General features: G+C 43.1%; 1 long non-coding RNA gene across 1 annotated transcript; it reads right to left on the bottom strand.

Moving 5' to 3' along the window:
• Window positions 1-3,191: 3,191 nt before the first annotated feature.
• On the bottom strand, window positions 3,192-14,791 carry LOC119435449 (uncharacterized). Its single transcript, XR_007464697.1, has 3 exons — window positions 14,695-14,791; window positions 5,887-6,142; window positions 3,192-3,330 (listed from the first exon to the last, which is right to left on the bottom strand). It is a non-coding gene; the product is annotated as an uncharacterized LOC119435449 (long non-coding RNA).
• Window positions 14,792-23,644: the final 8,853 nt, after the last annotated feature.

Here is a 23,644-nt window from a genome sequence, read left to right as displayed (position 1 = left end):
TGTCGCTCTGTTACGATGAACTTGCCCTTGCGTATCAGCTCCGGTCGGGGATTCTAATTGGTCGCTTTTCAAAGCAGAAATGATTTGTTTAGTAAACGTTTGTATGACTATTATCACTATCAATGAGCAATTTTGTCCGTCTGGTTCAACACTGCTTAATTAGATAACCGCTGTTTTATTATTCGAGTGCCTTAAGGTAAAGTCTTCAAGTTCTCATTTGCCTTGGAAAAAAATATAACGATGCAACTAAGTGATACAACTAATTAAGAGCACACACAAGGTGTAAGTCCTCTTTTTCTACTACTTTTACAAACATGCATTCGAATGTTTGGAGTCCTTGGAAACGAATGAAACCCAATATTAACAATTACCGTTTCTTTGTGTTAACTCCTGCTGAAGAATTATTGACTCGGATGTTGTGATGGTATTAAACGTAGCAGCATCTTCCGTGTTTACGAATGTATCTAAAGATGAGCGCCCGTATTTTTTATACATTGATTTTCCAACAATTCAATGTATTGATTTCAAGCCAGTAGGCATTGTCAAGGTGATATATGCCCTCAAATGTTCATCTTCCCTTGCCGTTGACGGAATCAATGCCAAAGCATTCAATAAAACGAAGTATGCGTAGTTAAATCCCCTGCAACATTTTCTAGCAATCACTTTACGCAGTAACAACTTTATATGAGTGGAGCATTGGAAGGTCATTCCAGTCTTCAAGAAAGGTGATTGGTTTTCCCCAGGCAACGACCGTGTCATTTCACTCACCCGTGTGAGCTCTAAAATCATGGAACACGTCCTCTACTTAACGTTGCTACCTTCTGATCTTCCATAAAATCTTTGTTTTTTCATCCTAACCAGCATGGCCTGCGAAAAGGTACCTCATGTGAAATGTCGTTCATTTATTCATGATATTTATTTAAATCTTAACTTTGATTTTTCACACTGATGCCCTGTTTTTCTATTTCTAAAACGTATTTCAAAATGTACCCCACTCTCGACTTTTACTGAAGTCATTAAGCCTATTCTTTTGCTTACCACGTGCACATGCATTTTCTTGTTTTTTTCTGTACTTCTGTCCCTCCTGCAAGAGCCCGGCCCCTATAAGACTTGCAGTGTTTTCTAAATAAAAAAATTAATAAAGATATACTCCCTCTTATTTGTAATTGTATCCAAACCTTCTAAACTAACCGTAAGTACATTCGTATTTGCTAACAACTATGCATCTGCAGTTTCCCCCGTTCCATCTGGTGTATCTCAGGACGCTGTTTTCGGGCCACCCCTGTTTTTGATCGATAATGTCACCAGCTACCTTTTTGTGTAACATTTAAACGGTGTCTTTTAATGCGCTGTCAGTAGCCTGGTTGTCGTCTCCACTTTCCAGGATAATCTCTTTTATATTCAAGACTGTTGTGCTACTTGGCTCATGTCTCTGAACACTTTTAAGAATGTACATAATTCGTTCCATCGTCGACCCATACATACCACCCTGCCTACAAAATAATAACTGTACTAAAGCTATCACTGACCCTTGAAAGTATGTAGGCAGACACATCTCCAATGATTTCTCTTGGTCGAATCATGTAACCCACGTAATCAATTCCACTAACAAAGTTCTTAGTTACCTTCGCCGTAATTTCTTCATGGCACCTCCTTTTGTAAAATCAGATTCTCATAAGGCACTCGTACGACGAAAACTAGAATATGCATGGGCTATCTTTGGGCAACACCAATCTTGAATCTGTTCAGAACCTGGCTGCTAAATTCATTATCTCCTACTAGTCGCTCCACTCAGCGTCTCTTCTTTAAAACCTAAACAACGGCTTTCGACTTCTGTATCTCGTCGCCGAATTTGTCCCGACTGTTTCTATCAAAAGTCCTTTTTATTTTGTTTTTTCATTCCATGTGATGTGACAGCCGTCTGATTCAACTAGCGCATCGTGTTGATGAGCAGACAATCCCTAAACCGTGAGTCACACCACCCCGATCCTACATAATTACTCCCTGCAGTCATTTTTGCAAGCTTCCCAAGACTTGAACAACCTTCCGAGACAAAATTTTATTTTGTCTGTTTACAGATACTGCAGGCCCTTTCCGAGCCCAAGCAGAAGTGGGTACATCAGTGAATGTTGAAACAGTACAAAGCATGAAAACTATTAAAGACAAGGGCAATCATTGCAGAAGCGCAAACGCTGTAGAAGTTGTATTTATACTGCAAAGACATAAAATAGAAAAAAAAAGAAAAAAACACTCAGCTGGTGGGGAATGTGAACTATTACATCTACAAAAAATCTATTGTCAATATGTTTTTCAGGAATGAGTTAAGTGTCGTGCAATTCACTACATTGCCAATACAATATATGGCCTGTGGGAGTAACAAATATTTATGGGAGGTATATTTACTTTACTGAATGGTTGACGGATGGTTTTACAGTGGTTAGTTCTGATCGAGTGCTTAAAAGAGTCTTGTAGGTAGCGGGAACAAGAGAGAGAGAAAAAGGTAAAGGAAAGACAGGGAGGTTAACCAGAGGTTATCTCCGGTTGGCTACCCTGTACCGGGGGAGGGGCAAAGGGGAACAAGGAATATTTTAATGCCCATGGAAGAGAACTTATATAAATTTACGTTTAGAAATTATTCTGCGGTTTCCTTGTGGTTGAAGATTTGCTCTTTTTACAAGTCTAGTTGCGCTACAGTATCGTGAGTAGTCCGAGTAGATGAAGCATGCTGCCAATTTCTGGACATTATCGATTCGCACTCATTAACGATACTGCACGTGTTAGTGCTGCCATCTCGTGCTTTAATTCAATGTTGTAACGTCGTCATTGTTCTTTTAGTCGTTTACATACCCACTTGTCATGCAGTGTCCTTTTGGGACAATTGTGGGGTATAAATAAAAAATAACTCAATAAATAAATTTACTTTGTCTGAAAAATAAGTATAGTTAAATAAGTAACAGAGTAAACAAAATAATAGGTGCCTGTGTGCGTGTGCGTGTGCGTGTGTGTGTGAACACACTTATGTTGAAATACTGCGAAACATTGCAGTCAAGTTCACTTACTTAAGCGTTTTCGGCAATGTCCCCGCAGTGGCAATGGCGCTTGCGAAGCAACGTCTTTGGCGAGGGCAACGTTAAGCTGCTATATTGGGAATATATATCAGAAAGAATTGACAGAGAACATAAACTGTTTACTTAAATGGTTCGTAATTTTAATTTATTTTTTGTGTTTACACAAGCACAGCCAGGGCCCTGGAAATCGACGGAGCACTTCTTTTCATCCTGCTCAACAGTTTGTTTCCTCCGACCTTGCTGCCATTATTTCCGTATTTTTCTGTAAAAAGAGTAGTTACATTTGTATCAAATAATTTTGAAACAATTAACAATAAAACAAAAAAAGAAAAGAAGACACGAAGTTTATGGTATGTTCCACTCGAGATAATTTTTTCATTACAGAGCGTTCTTAAATATCCATAGGAAATATGGCCTAGTCTGTGAACAAATAAATGCATTTAATAAATTCGGCACCATTTTATATGGAAGTTCTCGGTGTGCTACCAAATGAGTAAAAGAAGTGTGCAGATGTAACGCATATGTCGGACTATGTTACATATGTGAAGCGAAGCTCAACTGAAATGCAGAAATAAATGCCATACATGTAGACAACGCGGTCAATTGTATTCATTACTGTCCTATGCAGACCTTATCTTGAAGCAATGCTTATTTTAATCCCACACAGACGTCACAAGTTTGATATCGTGCAGTTTTTAGGTTCACAGACTTCACTGTTCACAAGCTACGCACGCCTCAATGGGACCGCAAATTCACTTGGATGCACAGTGTGAGAAGTCTACGCAGTGACGTCAGGTGGATGAAGTCCATGGATTATGATTGTTGAGTGAAGAATACCGAAGACAGGTGTATTCAAGTGAACTATGGCACATATCCGGCTTCTGTTAAGAATTCTGTACCTCTTGCTTCAGAGCGGCGCCTACCCATGTGGGAGGTTTGACCAAGAATGAGCCCCAGTAGCGCGTACTGTTTCGCTAAATAAAGAAGGTCAAATAAAACAAAGAAGTCGTTGAATATATTGCACTATTTCATTAGGAGGTCTATGTGCTTTAGAGAGACCTCTGAACCCGCCTGATAAGTTCAGCGCTTCCGTTCAAATTAATGCTTATACCGAAGCTTATTTTGGCGCTTTCCTCCACTTTCCGAGGTGTGTGTGTGTGTGTGTGGGGGGGGGGGGGGCTGTTAGCTACCTTCTTTATTGAACGAGTAGCCGGTATCGTGCATAGTACCAACGAGCACCAAACTAAGCGCAGACACGGCTGCCCGAGGTGGCGGGGCAAGCACGTAAGCGTGGAGGTGAGCTTCACCCAAACGCGCCGCTTCGTCATGCGGTCGTCGTCATTGGATCGGCTTCATTCTATTGTGAAACTTCTTTCGTTGTCATGCCGTCATCACTGAGCCTCTTCGATTTTCGCAGTTCTGGCAGCCAGCTTGTTCCATGCAGTCCTGATAGGAAGTCTCGTGGGCTGGAACCCCAAAACAATCTGAAGCTGTCCCAAGTTTGCAAAACCAAAAACCGGGACAGCTGGCCGCGGGATTACCGTAAACATGCTACCAGCATGGCAGCGGTCGGTGTGGCCTGCGCGAGCTCAGCGTAGCCCCTTCCGACAAGGCGTCCACATTTGTATACGCGACCTATTTTTGCCATTTCTGTGCAGTGGTACGTAGCAAGAAATAGAGCACAAACATTAAGTTTAGGGTAAATTGAACATTGTGCTAACGTATATCACTTCCGTTTTACTTCCGAGTGATATGTATTTTTAGAGAGTACCGCTTTGGTGAAGACGTTACCGTGGTTGACGCGACGTTTGACGTGGGGCATATCGGTATCAACCTCAAAAATTTTTTTTCTTGAAACTTTGTGGCCAATAAATACCTTGTGGAAAGCTTTGCTTCACACATGTTCCAACATGAACGCTTGATCTGCATATTTTTTTTTATTGTGAGCGCTGCCCCAGCTCAACTGGCACTCGAGGTGTGTTTCTGAAGTCGCCTTAATTGTTGCCGTCGTGCTCTTAGGGTTTCGACAATGCATGCGCTGCATATATTTCTGTTCATAGGACATGTTTCATATTGCAATAGTTGTGTTCCGCAGTAGCAGTTGCCTGAGGTACCGCGTTTCGCCTACGTTAAGTCCCGCATGCTGATAGAATACTGTCCAAAGAGCGGAGTCATTATGCTAAGCTTTGGTATTGCCTTGAGTGCTAAGGCGTGCTTGCGAAACTGCCATTTATTTAATTACGTTGTCATATTATGGCCCCTACCTCCCTTATTTAATCAGGCAAAATCAAGAAAAGAAAGAACCAAAGCTATTAACATATAATTATTCAAAAAGGTCACTCTCGCCACCTTTAAAACATAATGCATGGTCTATGTGTGCAGGAGAAAAACACTAATGAACCCAGGAAAACGATCTGAAAATAGAGTATCAAGCGAAAAAAAAATGCTGCTATAGGTACAGCTAGTATATAACGTGTACTCCTCAGTTGAGAAATTGTATAGCTGTCTAGCTGAAAATCTAATGACAAAAGAATATTTATGGGCAAGAAAGAAAACCGGTATTCTACGTGTTACTTGCGCTAGTTATACCATGCATACAAATGATTACCGTGCCCTCACACTATGCAGCAAGCCATGCGCTTCTAGAAACTTGACAACTTTCTGATGAATCTTACTTTCTGAGAATTCATCTGCGTCCTGCTTTGCTAGCGGACGCAGATGTAACTACTTTTACAAATATGTACGGAGGCTTGAGCGCGATGCCATAAAACTGTAGCTTGAATTAGGGTTAGAATTGAGCAGATATATATTTACGAACCAGTTTTGTGGCTTGGTACTCCTCCATGTTTTGGTGAGGTATTATGATTTGGCGATCCTTTACCATGACTTCCAGCACCAGGTTTGTGGCCATATCCCGCACTTGGCCCCATATAAACGAGAGCGATGGCAGAAAAGGAATCTCGCTTTTCTAATGTGGGCAGAAGGAGCGCCAGTACGGCCCAAATGATGACACTGCTCCATATGTAGTTCTTCATTGCGTCCAGTCACACTAGTCCAAATGCCCGTCCGTATACCTGCAAGAACGTATATGTCGACAACGCAAACAAACAAAAAGGTTTCACTTCTCTATTTCTCTTCCGATTTTCATGAGCCTCTACGATTGTATCAGTATCTGGCAAAAGGAACTCATTGTTTGCACTTTAGAAGAAGAATAGTTATTTTACAGTGAAGTTGTTATATCCTCTAGTTGGTGGGAATTTTTCGTCAGCTCGTGCTGCTGCGCATGATGATGACAATAATTTATTGTCATCCCCTTTGAAACAGGGCGGTGACAAATGGTCACCTCGGCTGCTTGAGTTACTCGGGTATGCCATACATGCTTTTTATTCTAGCATGTTTGTATACATCTCTTTAGTCTCTTTTCTATTCCTCAAAACTTATCTACCTACCTTGTACCGCTACCTATGCCATTAAAGATCCGGTCTTATTAATCTGATCCATGCTCTAAACTCTAAAGTGCACCAATATTCTAAATGTCTCTTTCTTATGTCGACTGCTGACCGGTTGATGCCTCCGTCCATTTTAAATCCAGGTGCTTCTGGACGTTGTATGCTACCTAGTGGTCTCACTGAGTGGATCCCTTCGCAGTTGTCTCCGGATTTTTGCTACAGCATACACATGCCTCATCTAGTTGCGTATATTTTCTCCGGTAGGTATTTGCCTTTAGGCAACTGGCTCGAGCCTCAATGAGCAAGGCTTTCGTATTATCGTACAGATTTTCTCTTATAATTTCTTTCTTCTCATTCTTGTAAATCTCCATGGTCTTTTTTGTTTCCATTCATTCCATCCAATTGACTCTCTGTTTCTCTCACTTTCTTTGTGATAACTCCTGGTTGTCTATTTATGCTTTCAATTACCCTGTACTTCATTGCCAGCTTTCTTGACCCCTTCCTCCATTCTGTGTCCACGCTTTTCAGGTACAGACACTTGTGCGCTTTAGCCGCACAATTATTTTCATCCATGCTGCCCAGTCTTCAAAACCAACTTTGCTCTGCGCTTCTCTGTCTTCAAACGAGGCCCAAGCCATGTCACCATGCACTGCCTCATTTGTGGTTTTACTGTGTGGCTCCCAAAGTCAACCAGCTGTACTTATCTCGGGTTAACTTTCAGCCCCGACAAGATATCCGATTTTAAGTACGGAGTGGCATTTGCGAACGTTAGCGCTGGCACAATTACTGCTTTCCGTATTCCACGCACCATCCCATACTTATTCTGGCCCCAAAGTGTTCTACGTTTCACAATTGCTGCATTCCACTTCCCCTTTATTTTCAGAATTTCTTGGTGGGTGTTTTAGTAAATCTTTCCTTCATTTGTGTATACGCCGAGGAATTTACGTATATTGCTTGACTATGGGTATGACTTGTTGTGGAATTGACACCACCTAATTAATCGTTTATTCATTAAAGATCCTAATTTATGATTTCTCTATGCTCAACCTAAGGCCTAGATTTGTGGCTGCTTTCGCACACATATTCGCAAGCGCCTGTAAACCTCTTGCATTGACCACATACATGAGACTGGGGACCTTCTGTTGCACCATTTGTTCATTACGCATGTATGATAGATCAAACCCTAATTGACCGTTTTCCAATCGTCTTTCAATGCCCTTAACCTAAAGCGTGAACAACAATGGAGACAGAGGACATCCTTGCTTTATTACTTGGTGAATTTCCACCTCTTAATTACATTTCTAGCCTTCCCAAACAACTCTTAATCAGTTGTCTCTATACATCTCCCTCAGCTGCTCCCAAAAAATCGCCATCTATGCCTTAGTGCTTGAGAATATCCCATAGCAATTCCCCGTCTAGGTTGTCGTAGGCTCCCATAATATCTAGAAATGCTATCTATAAAGGTTTATTCTGAGCTACTGGAATCTCTATGCACTGATATAGCACAAAACGAGTACATGCTGCTCAAGATGTACCTGTTCTTGATGCGTGGGCGCTCTGCCCGCTGCATCTTTCGCACAGCGTGTGGTGCGACTGTAATCGACATTCTGGCAAACGGTCACCCAACAACAGTACCACCACCGAGCGGCCGCGGCCACTCAGCCAGACTTCGAACGACAGCTGGAAAAGGGCTTTAGTCTTTGAGTTTCCGCTCAACTGAATTATGTTTTCTCCGATATTATAATTGCAATCCAAAGCTATCATGACTTTAGCTTGTAGCTTGTGTGTAAATCGCACTTTACAAATTTTCTGAATCAATTTATTTGAAAAATTCAATTATTTCAATAAGGCACTTGCGCTTGGTGGAGGGCCTAGAATAATGAGAATGTATGCTGCACTTCTACACGCGTGCGTGCACGCGTGACGTACACGTATCATGTACACATGTAACACGTACACAATGTATCTGTGCTTGATGCGCTGGTGCTCTGGCTGCTGCATCTGTCGCACAGCATTTACTGCGACCGTAATCGAGATTATGGCAAACACTGTCCAAATAAAAACCACACATCAGCAGTTTGTACTTGTATAACGTCGCTTGATGTGGTTGTGATTGTCTAACGTCGTTTAGCGTCAGTTGGGGTGGTGTTGTTTTAAGTAGGCAACAGCTTCGCTTTAGATCCACTTTTACGGGGTGGAATGGAGGACGATTCTTTTATATAGATGGCTTCAGCACGTAACGCGATTGTTAAGCGAAGCTTTCTAGGCTCGCAAGTGTCGGCGGTGGTGGTGGTGTCACGCTGAAAAGTGGGCCGATCCTGGTGGTCGTGCAGAAAGGGCCCAAGCTCAATGGCACTTACCAGGGACAAGAAGAAAGAGAGAAATAGAGATAGATAGAAAGCAGGAGAGAAAGAAATAGAAAAAGAGAAAGAAACAGAGAGGGAGAAAGAGAGGGAGAGAGAATGAAAGAGACAGAACAAGAGAGAGAGAGAAAGAAAGAATGTGAGAGAGAGAAAGAAAGAAAGAAAATCACCAGGAAGGTCAGATACACACACGACAAGCTTCGCTTACCCCACTCTTCTCGACAGGGGAAGGGCTGGTGATTGTTTCGACAGGAAGTTTGAGCTCCAGCGATAAATATTGCGGTTAGGTGTTGCGGTGTCAATTGTTTATGGGGATCTTTTGAGAGAACAAGGTTACACATTTGATTCACTGTGCGTTTTAGGATGATTTTTATATTGGCTCATTGCAAAAAGACGTCCGCACTTCCATTTGCTTGCCTAGCGAAAAACAATGCAAGATCACAATACTTCTACTGCGTTATCTATCATTGTTCTGGTGCCATATAGATCTTGAGTAAGCCAGACAGTTTCATTAATAAGCGTATTGAGGTCAATTAGGCAAATAATTACGTAGAACTTCAAGGTATAGCGGTGCATCAAAAACTGGCAATACTTCACACGTTATCATAAATGATTGTGGACTAATTTCTGTTAGATTATTGTGCCATTGAAAGCGACAAAAAAATGGGCGTGAATACTTAGTGTATTTAAATACCCTCATTGTAGACACAGCGTTCGAATGGTTTCCCTCTGTACTCGCTAGGCTGCACAGCTGCGTTTAGCATCCCACTCAATGGCGTGTTGTCAAATTTAGTTGGAATGTGGTTCATTGCTTCAGGAATACAGATCCAATCAAGTAAATTTTGTGTTTTTTGTTTCTACCTTCATTTAAAAACTGCAGTGAGAACCACGAAAAACAACCACAAGGTTTATCGCACTCGTTGATGCTATAGAGGCTTCCTGAACCATGAGTATCTGCCTGGAGCATTCCGAACTCACCGAAACTTCTGCACTGATGGGCTAAAACGTTCGCGTCAAGCGATTTGGAGCACCATCCTGACTTGCTTTCAGGACAGTAGTGATTCTTGCATGGCAACGCGAGACCCCATACTACTGTACCGGTACATGACTATCTATCTGCCTGCGCTACCACGTCTTCAATATTCACTCAACCTGCCGGTGTGACAGTTCTTTTTTGTCACTTTGTGTATGATTGCTCCTGACGGCAAACATTATGAAGATATGGCTACGATCCAAACTTCGTGCGAACAATGTGCTGAAGAGCATACTGGATGAAGCGTTCTGTGCTTGTTCTTGCGTCCTCCAGAAACTGCGGAACCTGTGCGTAAATAGCCGAGGGGAAAAGCTTTGATAAGATAAAGAGTCATTAGTTCTTTTCTGACAAACATAATTAGCATCCGCCATGTTCTATAATGTAGCCTACCTAACAATGAGAAACGGATTCAAGAATGGTGAATATTGCCACGCTATAGCACCGTACAGGAGGACGACGAATAAGTTTGTGGTTGGTGTCACCGAACGTAAACGGCCGTTTGCTCCGACCTGACTGCTTCGCTGTTTCTTCTAGCAAAGAACTGGTGGACTTGTTGGGGCAACCAACGGCCTGTGAGTGCTGAACCTGATACATAAGCTGCCAACGCCAGTATTTCTGGATTGGCAGATATTTATCAATAAGGCCACCGCTTCCACGGCCTTCCACCACAATACGGTTCACTGAAGCGCCTTGAGGGACATGCCAACAACAACGACAAGTCGATTTCTTCAGTGCTCTGGATTGTCAACACGACTAGCATGCCTAACCCATTGCAAGGCTATGCTTTACGGATGTGGGAGCATGGTTAGATCATTTAGATCGTGTCCCCCATTTAACGACGGGGGTTGAACATCGTAAGCTCAAGAGCGTTTATTTCTCCCTCCAAGACTCGGTACAAGTGAGGTACGAGAGCCATTAAGCGTCGTTGACGAGATGGCAAGAGGTTCACGGTGAGCTTCGTGACACCTACAGCACTACCGCAAGGAAATAATGAGCACTACAGACCGCCTCTTCGAGAAAGCAAAGGCTGAATGGGAGTGACACCATATTTGTGGAAGCGATGTCTCAATGTTCCGATGGTCTGACCCAGCCATGCAAGATGAAAATAATTTGGGTATATTGTTGCGAGGGTCGTCAAGGAACCACTTTTTGAAGTCTTCGTGCGCAACACTCCTTTAGCAGTGGCTGAGCTTGTCCTTGGGGCGCCAACTATTTAGTCCATGTTTCAGCAGTTGCTGTCACAGTATGAACGCCAGACCATCATGGGCACTGCATTCTCACATGTACCAGAAATTCGCAGGGAGCTTCTTCCCGAACTTATACGCCAGGTTGTTTGGACGCAAATCAAACCTGTCAGGCAGCGGGACTACCGACTGTGATGGCCATAATAGTCTTCATTGGGGAGAGAACTCGGCAGCTGATTGACACATGAAACCAGCGCGAGCTGAACCTTGGTTGCTCGAGAAGCCCTGCGGGTCACTGCACTGTTGAGCGCAGTTTCTCATCCCCAGCTGCAGAATGCCCTGCGAATTTCTTGAGTCCAATAGAGCGAGCGATTCTGCAAGCATAAATTCATAGTGCACGGGGAAGTCCGCAGTCTAGCACTTGTCCCCTGTGCTACCACTGTGTGCTAGACACACACTGTGTGCTAGACACACACTGTGTGCTAGACACCGAGCTGGGCACCTCCACTACGACTGTTCCTACGAAGGATTTGCCTTCGATAGTTCCACCCTGGCCCACGATCTCGTAAGCACCTACGAGATATCGAGGAGTACCTAGCAAATAATTATCTTATCCCTGCCCCAGGTATACGTTAGTCGCAGTCATCCTCACCTCGTAAGCCTGCGTCCTCAAGCCCGCGCAGGTGAAGCTGAGAATGGCTACCTCAGGCGTTAAGGTCACTGTCAAGCATTGAACCAGCTAATATCCTCCTCGGACGCCGCCCCCCAATGAATGGCCGTTGAAGACTTTTAACGCTACCACCAACAAAACTTCCAGTACTATCACCGTTTCCGTTGAATCATAACCCTGTCGCTGCACTTGTCGACACTGGAGCTGATTAATCGGCCATGGGCTCCTCGACTGACATGCAGCAACTCAAGCTGCTGACAACATGGGATAGCCGCAGAGGAGAATGGCTTGTGGTCACCTTGTGTCACCCATTGGTCGATGCACCACCAAACTTCCCGTCAACGTAAGTAACATCTTTCCTCGTGATGCCTTCGCCTTTACGAAGAGGCACGGCGGATTGCACGGTTCCATAGTTTGTCCCTTCAGCAACGTCACCCAGTACAGCATTCGCGACAGAGTCGTAACTAACAATCCCGGACATCTTGTTTGGGTTGGCACACCTATTCGTTGACGAGGATTATTGCGGCGTTATTTTAGACTTCACAGTGTTTTGTACCACCTATAGGAGATGAACTACAAAGTCGACCAAAAAGAAACCTCTGACTGCTCCTGTAGATCACCTGTCTTTGATGTCGTTCACGTTATCAGAATAAAACCGTATTACTTGTGTTGACTACAGTGCTCAAGCTTAGTGGTGTCCAGCCTTCCCGCCGGCCCATTGTTCCTTTCGTTTTCTTGTGTTTTTTTTTTGTTTTTGCCCGGATAAATTCCTCAGTTTTTTGTTTCTTTTTTGTGCAGGTGCTTCAAGGCGATGTCATTATTATGGGTGGGGGATAATCAGACGCTCTATTTCAGACGCTCTATTAGCGCTAGAGCGCAAGGACGAAAAAGTTCACGGTTTGATTCGCAGTGAGTAAACAGTCATTCGCTCCGAATTGATTGCTTTGCATTCTCCCCTCGTTAAAATATTAGTGTTTAAACGACTCATTTCTCAAGGCCAAGGAAAGAATAAATAATGGGTAATATTGCTTGCATCTAAACTCATCAGAGTAAAAATCTATGAGCATTGCCCAAAGCCGCGTGATATACACCTTAGAGGCCAAGGTACACAAGAATACGTAGACGTGCTGTCGTTTCTCCAGTAATCTGTGTGGAAAATATTCTAACCATTCCACTAATTTGCAATACGGTCAACTTGCTAGCGTGCCACACTGGAATGTTCTTATATACCGTAATGTTTTCTAGCTCTTGATACATAAAAACACCTTCGCAGATGCATGTAATTTAGAGCGTCTCATACATCAAAATTAGCTAAGCTGTATAACACAGTTCTCAAACCCTCCAGAAATCCTAGGAGTCTGTTTTGCCGCTGGCAAAATGCACCCAAGTCTCCGTTCATTAGCTCTACTTTATTCAGTGCAATGCATTAGCTCTACCAGTACCCTTTCGAAGCTTTTTGCTATATAGAGGACTTACATCTACAACCAGCGCATATTCCTGTATTTTGTGCCAGATCTACTTAATACGCCGCAAGCTTCAGCCGCCTTACGAAAACAGCTGTAGAAATATCCTATACAGATTTGTTGTCGAGCTAATCGGCACTTGTAGCTCGTATTTTCTACGCGTGTCAGCGCTACAAAGAACTACCAAATTGCGACCCCCACAACCAAAAACACACTAAAATACTTGAACGGATTCACAAATTGGCTTTCATATTAATTGTTTCTTGTTACGACAGGAAGCGATCGTTAATGACCTTCATTCAAAGGGTTGGTCTTCAGTCATTAGACGCCACAAGAAAGATAGCGTGCTTGAAGTTTTCTTATTTGCTTTACAACGGAAAACTTAACTTCGATCCCGGATGGTATTTGCAACCCCCTGGTCATGCTTCAGGAAGAACCAACCATGTGAATGCTGATTTGCCTTATGCACCTTGAGTTGATGTTTTAAATAGGTATTTTTTTGCCGCAGGCTATAGTTGACTGGAACACTCTTGATCTGCGCGTGTTTGTCAACTGAAATTCTGTGGGCACATTTAAAATATTGAAAGTGCTGTTTGTATTGCTTTATGTTGCTAACCCACACTGTAACAGCCTGCAAATGCTAACAATATTGTAAATAAAGAAAAGAATGTGCCATATGGCTTTCTGATGCCCTTTCTTTCTGGACACAATTTACCATACCAGTGGGCCAGACTGCTCGAGACTTTCGTGCACTGCGAGAGTATGAATCAGGTGCGTTACAATGAATTTATCACATAAACGTATATCCCCTGCCTTATCCTCTAACCATATATACTTGCTTTGTTTCTCAAACGCTTGTAGCATATACGCATGTATTGGCCCCTGGGTGCTCTAGGAACAATAAGCGCAATAAAATAGTATTTTGAACAACACCTATGTAAGGAGTAACAGGCATCATATCGCACAATTCAGCAGCCCTCAATACGCAAGAACACGATGAAATCATTATTCGATTATAAAACAAATTATGCAGCCGCCACCTACGGATGTCCTCCAGCAACGAATGCTGAAGAACCCTAATGGATGCAATTATCCCAGAGAATGCGGAGCAAAGTGTTAATTTGCTTTAGGCTTACCCCATATAACACTACCTAGCCGGCATTCATTCACCTGGCAGCGCCATGTAAAATGTTTAGCTGGAGGCTTCAGCCTCAACACTCTTGCTGCAATTGTACGTTTCAACAGTGTAACAGCTATGTGCCGGAAACTCAGAGCGGCAACGCGGCATAATCTATGAAAAAAAATGAGAATTGCCATAGGCCTGGTCTACCGTGCAACAATCGGTGCAAAGCTGGAGTGCATCGATACTCTGCTCTGCCATCAGGGAAACGAGCGACTACCAAAGTTTTGCTCGCACTTCAAAGATAACGAACGAGTCTGAGGGAATGCCTGGCGTGTAAATACCTGTATGAGAGTGGCCGATGTGGAAAAAATAGCTTTTCTCTGCACGCCTACGATTCGAAGTGGTTCTTCGTGCACCCTTGCTTTAGAAATGTGTGCAAGGGTTATTCAAGGAATCTATTGCAATGCTATTCTATTTTCTTTTTTACTCGCTTTGCATGCGTCACTGCGAGTGGCATTTGAATATCGACATAGTTTCACAATGCGTTTTTCTCTCTTGTTCTTCCTGGGTACAAAAAACCATACATCACTGCCTGCCATTGTGTATCCCGTAGGGGTAGAGCGGAAAGAAAAATACGTGCCTTGAAATTACAGCGTATAGCTTTGCCATAACTTCCAGCTCTCTCTTGAAAAAGGCCTAGCGAAAAAATTGGCTGTGGCTTAACTCAGTTATGCCTAGGTGCGCGTAGCGAGAGGTACGGTTAATGTTATTGTTTAGCTTTGTGTTTCATTCCGTCGATCAGCGGCCCTGGCACGAGAGGCCGAACTAGACGATGAACCATTCTCATTTGAATGCACTCGCCTGGCCGCTTCGTACTTACGACGCTTCTCGAGACGTGCGGCTCGTTCTTCCTCAGTCTCCATGGTTCGCTGCCTCCTCTTGGATTCGTTCCGACGACGAAGCCTGGCTTCTTTCAGTCTCTCCGACTCACTTTTCATATCTGCCTACGAATCCCATCGAGCCGCCCCTTCTATATATACGATGCAAAGGCGGCTCCTCCGGCGATGTAACGCCGGCGGTTGCTAGGCAACGGCTCCGCTCGTGGTTTCACCGGCTCCTCCTCTGATGTCATGCCAAATGGCGCGGCGAGCGGCGCTACCAGCTGAGGCGGTTGCTAGGCAAACGCTCAGCTCGCGGTGCGGCCACCGACCACAGCGAAACGGTGAGAATGCGGCCAATGTAGCTCTCGCTACAAAATACCTTCCAAGGGCGCAATGTACTTTCTTTGCAGTGTACCGGAGGTTACAGCGCTATACGCATAAGAAACAACGATAAAAAGAAAAACAATTGCTGGCTCTACCGTAGTAGATGTAAGCATGAAATGGCTACCATACAGCGTGTTTTGCTGCCTATGGTGCCGCCGCCTTCAACCGTGTTTCTTCTTTCAACTGTCCAATGCGCTCAGCGTCTGTGGCCACTTTTTCTTGTCGCATCGAAGTGGTCGGCTGCAAATTTGTGACCTTAGGTCACCTGTATCTGCCTTTTGAACTATTCGAAATGACAAATAAAACTTTAGCATACTAGAAGTTACAGCTTGAGTGTTGTTGTGAAGAAACATTAGGAAGAACTCGGAAGCAATATTTTTTTGCAACTTGTTTGGAGAGTAACTAGCGTATGTAATGCGGCCTTGTACAAAGGGTTGGGGGCCAGAGACGGCATTTTCATAAGTTTTGATTGGTGACCCGGATGGTCTCGTTTTGTTTTCGCAACTTGCCGGCACGTTTACTTTTTGAGTGCCCGAATAACGGCTCTGGCTCTTGGCTGGAGGTCACTTGAATGTCGCCGACAACGGGAGCTAAAACCATTTCATGCTTAAAACGTAATAATAACAAGATGGTGCTCCATCAGCCAGGCTCCGTTCATCAGAAATCACACAAAGAAAGCTAATTGAACCTTCATGCCTTGTTAATATGAACAAGCTGCCTTATAAAGCCGCATTTCCAAACATACCTGAACTGAGGTCATGCACAGACGCAATATAAAGTCTTGTGAAAATTGACCATTGATTTTCCCCGAACATACGTATCCCAAAGTTCAAAGATGGTTTATCGCACTCCTTTCGATGCAATACCTTTCTATGAGCGTTGAAAGTACACATGAAACATTGCGACCGACGACAAGTGCAATCTCGTTTCCTTCTTGCGCCAGCAGTCACCAAGTGTATTAGACTATTAACCAAGTTGCCTCATTAATTATTCTGGGTTGAAGTTCTCTGGCTATATATTCTGTCCTTTTCTTTTGTAGTGCATTTTATGATATTTGCCAGAAATAGGCTGTTAAGAGGCTCCCTTGCACATGAGAAGTTGCATGACAACGTACATTTGCATTCTCGTACAATACGCTTTCGCATTTCTCTCGTGCAGCAAACACACGCAGAAGGCCCATACGAATGAATGAATTTTATTTAAAAGTCGATGGCTCTGTGGCCTATTATGGGGCGGAAAGATGGGTTGGGTGTAGGAAAGAGAGGCGGGGCAGAACCCCACCACCAAATAGAGATTGGCACACGCAAACAGCGATGCACTCAGTGCGTCCTTGTTAGTGCTAATATTGCTTGCGCTGTACGTAGGATGTCACGAATCATTTCATATCCTGCACTTATCACTTCATGAATCATCCAAGCATGCATCGTAGCAATCTTTGAGAAGGAAAGCCAACTTGAAGCAGTTGAAAACAACGGCTTTGGATGGATTGTCTTTGAAAGGTCGCTTAGAGTACAAGCATAACACATTGGAAAATACAAGCGAAGGAAAGATACAACACGTGATTAATGGCATCCGGTCACCCAGTCTGTTTGGGGATCTAAAGACTAAGCTCCGCTATGTGAGATAAACTAAACCATCCGTGCGACTCAGAGACAATGGCTGCTGAGCACAATATTCCGCGTCCTATGCGCGTCCCCACTAACACTCTTTAACGACCACTGACAATACATTAAGTAAGCCAGGTGATTATAATATTCCAGAGTCCTCCACTACACATTCTCGCTCAATGAGTGAGCTACCCAGCACGCCGTCAGTCAAGCTGTGCGTGTGACAATTCTTAGCGGAGCCTATGAATATGGCCACTCAATATTCAGAACATTTAAAAATATATGCGTCTATTTTTTATTAGAATATGCTGTACAGACTCAATTCAGATTTAGTTCAATATTCTTTGAGTGTTACATTCAGTTATTATAACAAGTTATCTATTTTGTTTAAGTATATAATCGCCTTTAGAAGTACGCTCTAGTGGCCATGCTCAATAGTGTGATGTCTTTAGTGCAGTAAGGACAATGGCAGTAAGACGATATTGGCATTTCACCGATATAGTTAGGAAGAGGAAGTCACTAACACGTGATATTAAAAATACCATCCTGGTTCAACGTTCGAAGGACGTTGTCCTGGTTGTTTGCTTTTTTTGATCAGTGATTTTGGCCGATGAGATTCTGACATCGCGACAGTATTTTCTTTTTCGCTTTATTTAGATGTGTGCTCAATCGCACACTAAAAAAAAAACTTATCGAAGAAACAGAAAATAATGGCAACTTGAATAACAAAGATCACGTTACATTGTGCTTTCTGTTTTTTTCCTGTAGTTCTACGGAAAGATTGTGTTGATGGTTTATTAGTCAGCTCACTACAACAACAAAAAACTTGTTTCACTACTCACTGCTGTATGAGTACAATTATTTATGCTCCTAACTCTACTTTTCATATAGCATGACTGAGTGATATGATGTGTTTTTTTAATTGGTCGGCAAGCCCACAGCTGAATTGACTAGCTCACAATCAGACCGAAGCGTGAGTCAGAGTGACCGAGTTCATCAAGTAGGCCCTAAGAGAGCAAAGTTGCGGAAGCCAGAACATTGTTTTCGTTATGGCGTCCCTCGTTTCGTTGTCTATCACTAATATTTTCCTACTGCCACTTTATGTAAATCATGGATGTCAGGTTTTGTTAGTGATGCGTAACACTACCACGCATAAAGAACGCGATACGCGCCACGCACTTTTTACCACAGCAAAGAATAGTCATGGTATTTGTTCAATGTTCGGTGTTCCCTGAGGACACATGCATTTGTATATAACACATGCATTTTGTATATAACATCACGATGAGCACTGACAGCCGTGTAAAGCTCCTTGCAGGTGACTGCATTATTTATAACAAAATACAGCCTTACAGAACGCGCCAAACTCAGCACTGCACACTAAGGAACCACGCACGGGTCTTGATGGCAAATGTCGTGTATTGTAAAAATATGTGTAAACTAGGTAGTAACATGTAAACCGAACCCGTCTCAGTTTACTTAAGCTGTCAATGGGGCACCATCAGGCAAGTTTAAAAAATACGCAGGAAATAATGGATACTGCTAGCATTACTGCGACGGAATTATGCAAGTAGCTTTTTTTTAAGAGCACAAAAATAGTGCCCGCACACTCAAAGCTCCAGGCGTACAGCGCAGCTTTAAGACCAGTGATATGCTATTCTGACACAACTGGCTCCTCAGCACATAACCAATGAAACAAACAGTGCAAGGCCATTAGGATGTCGCCATAACTTAAGGCACACAGTATCTGACGTTGGTATAGCCACACGTACTTTTTGTTAATTTCCGGTGGCCGTCTTTGAGCGGCTAAGAAATGTTAAAAGTTATCGCCGAGTGCAAGACGCACCTTTCTCCATTGGACATTTATCGAATGTTACCGCTTGTGCTATCTGTTGCGTGTATTGTCGCCGACGCTTGTGTAATATGATTGCGTGCGCGACGAGAATACTAATGTACGTTCTAGAACCTACACGAGCACCATCGATTACTCTGGAAGGTTCGGTGAGTTCATGTAAAATGCTGATGCGTCTTATCCGCAGTTCAAATTCTCGACGATCGCTGACTGTGCTCGCCAGCTATATGTATTGTTAGAATTGAGTGTTATTTGTTTTGCATACCACAACTTCACCCAATAAATAGTTCCATTCGTAACTGACAGTTTTGACACTGCATCTTATTCACTGTTACTACAGCGTGATAGTTTGCTTACAGTCAGAAGTTACTAACAGCTTAACAGCTGGCGTAGGCAAAAACGACCTCACTCTCTCTCCCCCTCTCCCCCACCCCCTTTCGTTGGTAAGCAACAGCGTCAATTGCGTCTGAAATGACTTCGGTGCCAACTTAAATTTAGGAAGAAGGGTCAGAATTGGCCGCTGCTGTTCGTGTCGTGATCAAGCGGATGAGAATGGAAATTCAGTTTGATTAGTTTCCAGGTTCAGGCCAAGTAACCCAGAAAGCATAGGACTATAGATTAAGTAAGAATATCCTTGCCTAAACCAGACGACCATAGAAGGCATCCACACGCAGACAGGATGGCTGCTGTCCTCTCTACGAACATGGACTGTCCTGTGTCTATGCCTAGTGAAAACCCTGTCTATATATGTGTAACTCGTTTTGTGGGTATACGTTTTTTTTTTTTCATTTTGTGGTTGTCTGATTCGCGAAAGAATGTTACTGTTTACTTCCATGCACCGACCAACCCAGCAACATGGTCTTCATCGGGCATTGTTGTCGACGATTGCAGTACATGTTATGCTCTCTGTTCACACTGTCTCTGCTTTGCTCTTACTGGCCAGTGATGTTGAGTTATACCCCTGCCCAAAACCAATGCCACATCCCATTTCCTTGAATCCATAGCTATAACGCTTTCTCGTTTAGAACTGACTAAGACGTTACCAACTGAACTTTCTTTAATACGAACTTGCCCAATCAAACATAGAAATCCTGGTTAACGGGACTTTCATCCGCGGTCGACACCCTGGAAAGAACGGTCGAAAAGATGCAATCAACTGACTCACCTTGTGCTTCCACTACCGCTGCTGGTACAGAGCTTGCGAACCTTTCTTCAGAAGTAAGGATTCTCGCAAATAAATGTGCCGATTCGGAAAACCGACTGCGTCGAAACAATCTATTTCTTCGTATTTCGGATTCAAACAATGAAACTTGAGCGCAGTCCGAGAGACATGTCATTTTTTTTTCTCGTCGCAAATGCTTAATATTTCTATTGCTTCCTCCGACATTGAACGCGCACATCGGTTGGGCCATTTCCTCTCTACAAAGAATCATCCTATCATTGTTAAGTTCATGAAGCTTAAGAATAAGATCACCATCCCTTCTGCTGCTGGGAACTTGAAAGGCACGGACTTTTTTTCTATCCAGGATGAATACTCAGCGCGCGAGCGCGTTGCTCCCCAAAAACTTTTTACCTATGCCAAGTATAAAACATCACAATTTAAAATTCGCTTCGATAAGCTCCTAATCGGCTGCCAGCAGTTCGTTTACAACGCTCAATCTGACACAGTAGTTGAAACATTGCAACAGCTACAAAAGCGTGCTCCCAAACCATCACCCCCCTGTCAGCGTCAATACCACTACTTTCCATAAGCTATCCGTCATGCCAACTAACGCCCACAGCTATATGGCCAAAAAAGAAGCGCTAAAAGTCATTATTACTGATAATAATGTTGAAACCGCAATAATTACGGACGCATGGCTAAGCCCGGGTATAAACGAGCAGGAGCTTCCATACAGCAGTAGCCGTTACTGCGTTCTCAGGCTTGAGAGGATCAGTCGCCGGGGAGGGGAAACTTTTGTATTCACGAAACATGGCCTAATCTCCTCTCCCCTTGCTGTAACTACTAGCCATGCCACTCTTTGCCTAATGTTATCCCTCGCAACATGCACGATTACTCTAGTTTGCTGCTACTGTGCACCCGATTGCAATGTTTCCTTCACTAACGAACTAAATTCCGTCCTATCTAACTTCCAGTCTCGTGTTCCCTGCCCTAATTTTCTATTATGCGGCGATTTTAACTTTCCTGATATTGACTGGAACATTCTTGCTACTAGCTCACGTTTGTCTAATCATTTTCTTAGTCTAACTCTACTGTTAAACTTCACCAAGTTGTCACCATGCCAACTCGCGGTAGCAACGTTCTGCACCTAGTACTAACTTCAGATCCCTGCCTAATTACTCGAATGCAAATAATGGATGGATTAAGTGACCATAAAATAATGTTATTCTCACGTTCAATTAAGGTACTGAACTGTCTGCCTTTAACCAAATATATCCTGGCCTACAAGAAAGCTAACTTTACTCAAATTAACTTTGAACTCGCTGCATTTTTTCAGCACTTTACTAGGATAGCCAAATCAAGAACCATCGAACAGAACTAGGTATCGGACGAGCAACAGATCATATCACTGATGGAAAAGTACGTGCCTTTCGTGCGCATTCGCGAAAAATTCGATAAACCTTGGTTTTCGAACACACTGCGTGAACATTCAACGAAAAAGAAAAGCGTGTTCCGCGAAGCAAAAAAAAAGTTAACTCTTCACAAAAGTGGGACAATCACTTCCATGCTTTGCTCGAGTACACCTATTTTTTAAAACAAACTAAGCGTAAATTTTACCACCAGGATCTGTTGAATATCTTTCGTGATAACCTCTGAATGTTCTGCAATATACTAATAAACAACGCTGCTCCATAAGAACACAACGCCCTACTCAACCAAGATGGCTCTGAACTCCCCGTTCACCAACGCAGAGATTCCATGAATTCTTATTTTTGTTCGATTTTCGCTCAGGAACCTAACCACGTAATACCTCTCTTACCTGTTCTAAACCTCACGCAGATGCCACCCATAACGATTACAGCAGAAGGTATAGCCAACCGCATCGATGACCTGAATATTCCAAGTATGCCTGGCCCCGATAACATACCTGGTATGCTCCTAAAAGGAACCGAATAAATTTCCAGTGGCATATTGTAATTTATTTTTGATCAATCTATTGCCACCAGCTTGATTCACAAAGACTGGAAGATCAGCCATGTACTTCCGATACTCATATCTGGCAGCCGCTCCGATCCATCGAATTATCACCCCATTTCTCTGACATGCATAGCTTGTAAACTCTTCGAGCATATTATATACTCTCACGTAGCTTCCCATCTAGATACCCTCTCGTTGTTTTTTCCTAACCAGCATGATTTCCGGTGAGGTCTCTCATGTGAAACACAGCTTTTTGAGTTCACCGCCAACATTAGTAGCTAAGAAGTGAGAGCAATATATGAGTCCAAGAAGCAAAAGTCGCACACACATGAAAATAACTGAGAAGAATACTGAGACATTTCATAACTGTTTGTTTACAAAAAATAAGCACAGAAGGCATTTTCCGTGGAGCTAAGTGCGTGAAACTGGGTTGTTTTATTTATTTACAAATAAGTCCTAAAGAGGCAACTTCCGTGTAGCTAGGTGCATGATGGTGGGTTGTACAGAGCCCCCTGGATCGGAATCTAGCAAGGTGCTGAGGATGGTGGGCTTACGAGTGCTTTGAGGGCAGGGAGCTGACGTATGTCTGATGGTCAGTGTATGCGTGACGGAGGGCTGCTCAGGCCCTTGTGAATATGGATTAGGAAATTGTTTCATCGCACCTTTTTTCCAACTCACGCAGCGACTTCTCTCTTATTTGAATGAGATGCTTACGCTTGAAAATCAACACGCTTGAATATCGTCAGAGATGTGGCTACTACTGCGTACCCCAGCTTCCAACAGAATACTGGTTTATGAAGCAATGCAGTCAGACCCGAATATATCGAATCTGAAGGGGATCGTAAAAAAGTTCGATATATAGGTAATTGATATATAAATAAACGTTTCAAGGGGATTTTGATGTTATTCGTTATACGCAATAATTCGTTATATGTGGGTTCGGTATATCCTGGTTCGACTATCGTTCAAGCGGCTGACGAGCACGTGAAAAGTTCGGGCGAAGATAACTAAGCGTTTCGAAACGATGGCGCTACCGACTGTGGATTCAATGTGAGCCTTCCATGTGAGTTTGTACGATATGGTGACGCCGATATATCTGTACGTGGATACTACTTCCAAAGGACAGTTGTTAATGCAATCTGTACTCAATGTATTAGTAGATTGAGAAACGCGCATAACTTTGCATTTCTAAGTGTTTAATTCCATGCAACAAATTTTACACCAAATTAACTAAGCATAAGATCGGATTGTGATTTGGCATTGTCGTTAGGGCTACTTATTTCTCGAAATATTGCACAGTCGTTCAGGAACAATTGAATGTGAGAAGAAACGCTTGAAGTTAAGTCGGTAATGCAGATTGGAAAGAGGAGTGGATGAAGTACACCGTGAGGTACGCCTGAAAAAAAAAAAAAAAACGCCGTGCGGCCA

Source organism: Dermacentor silvarum, unplaced genomic scaffold (genome assembly GCF_013339745.2).
Source record: "Dermacentor silvarum isolate Dsil-2018 unplaced genomic scaffold, BIME_Dsil_1.4 Seq713, whole genome shotgun sequence".
In the NCBI taxonomy this organism is placed as follows: Eukaryota; Metazoa; Arthropoda; class Arachnida; order Ixodida; family Ixodidae; genus Dermacentor; species Dermacentor silvarum.
Note: the sequence above shows the minus strand (reverse complement) of the source record. Positions and strands in the feature narration are given on the sequence as shown.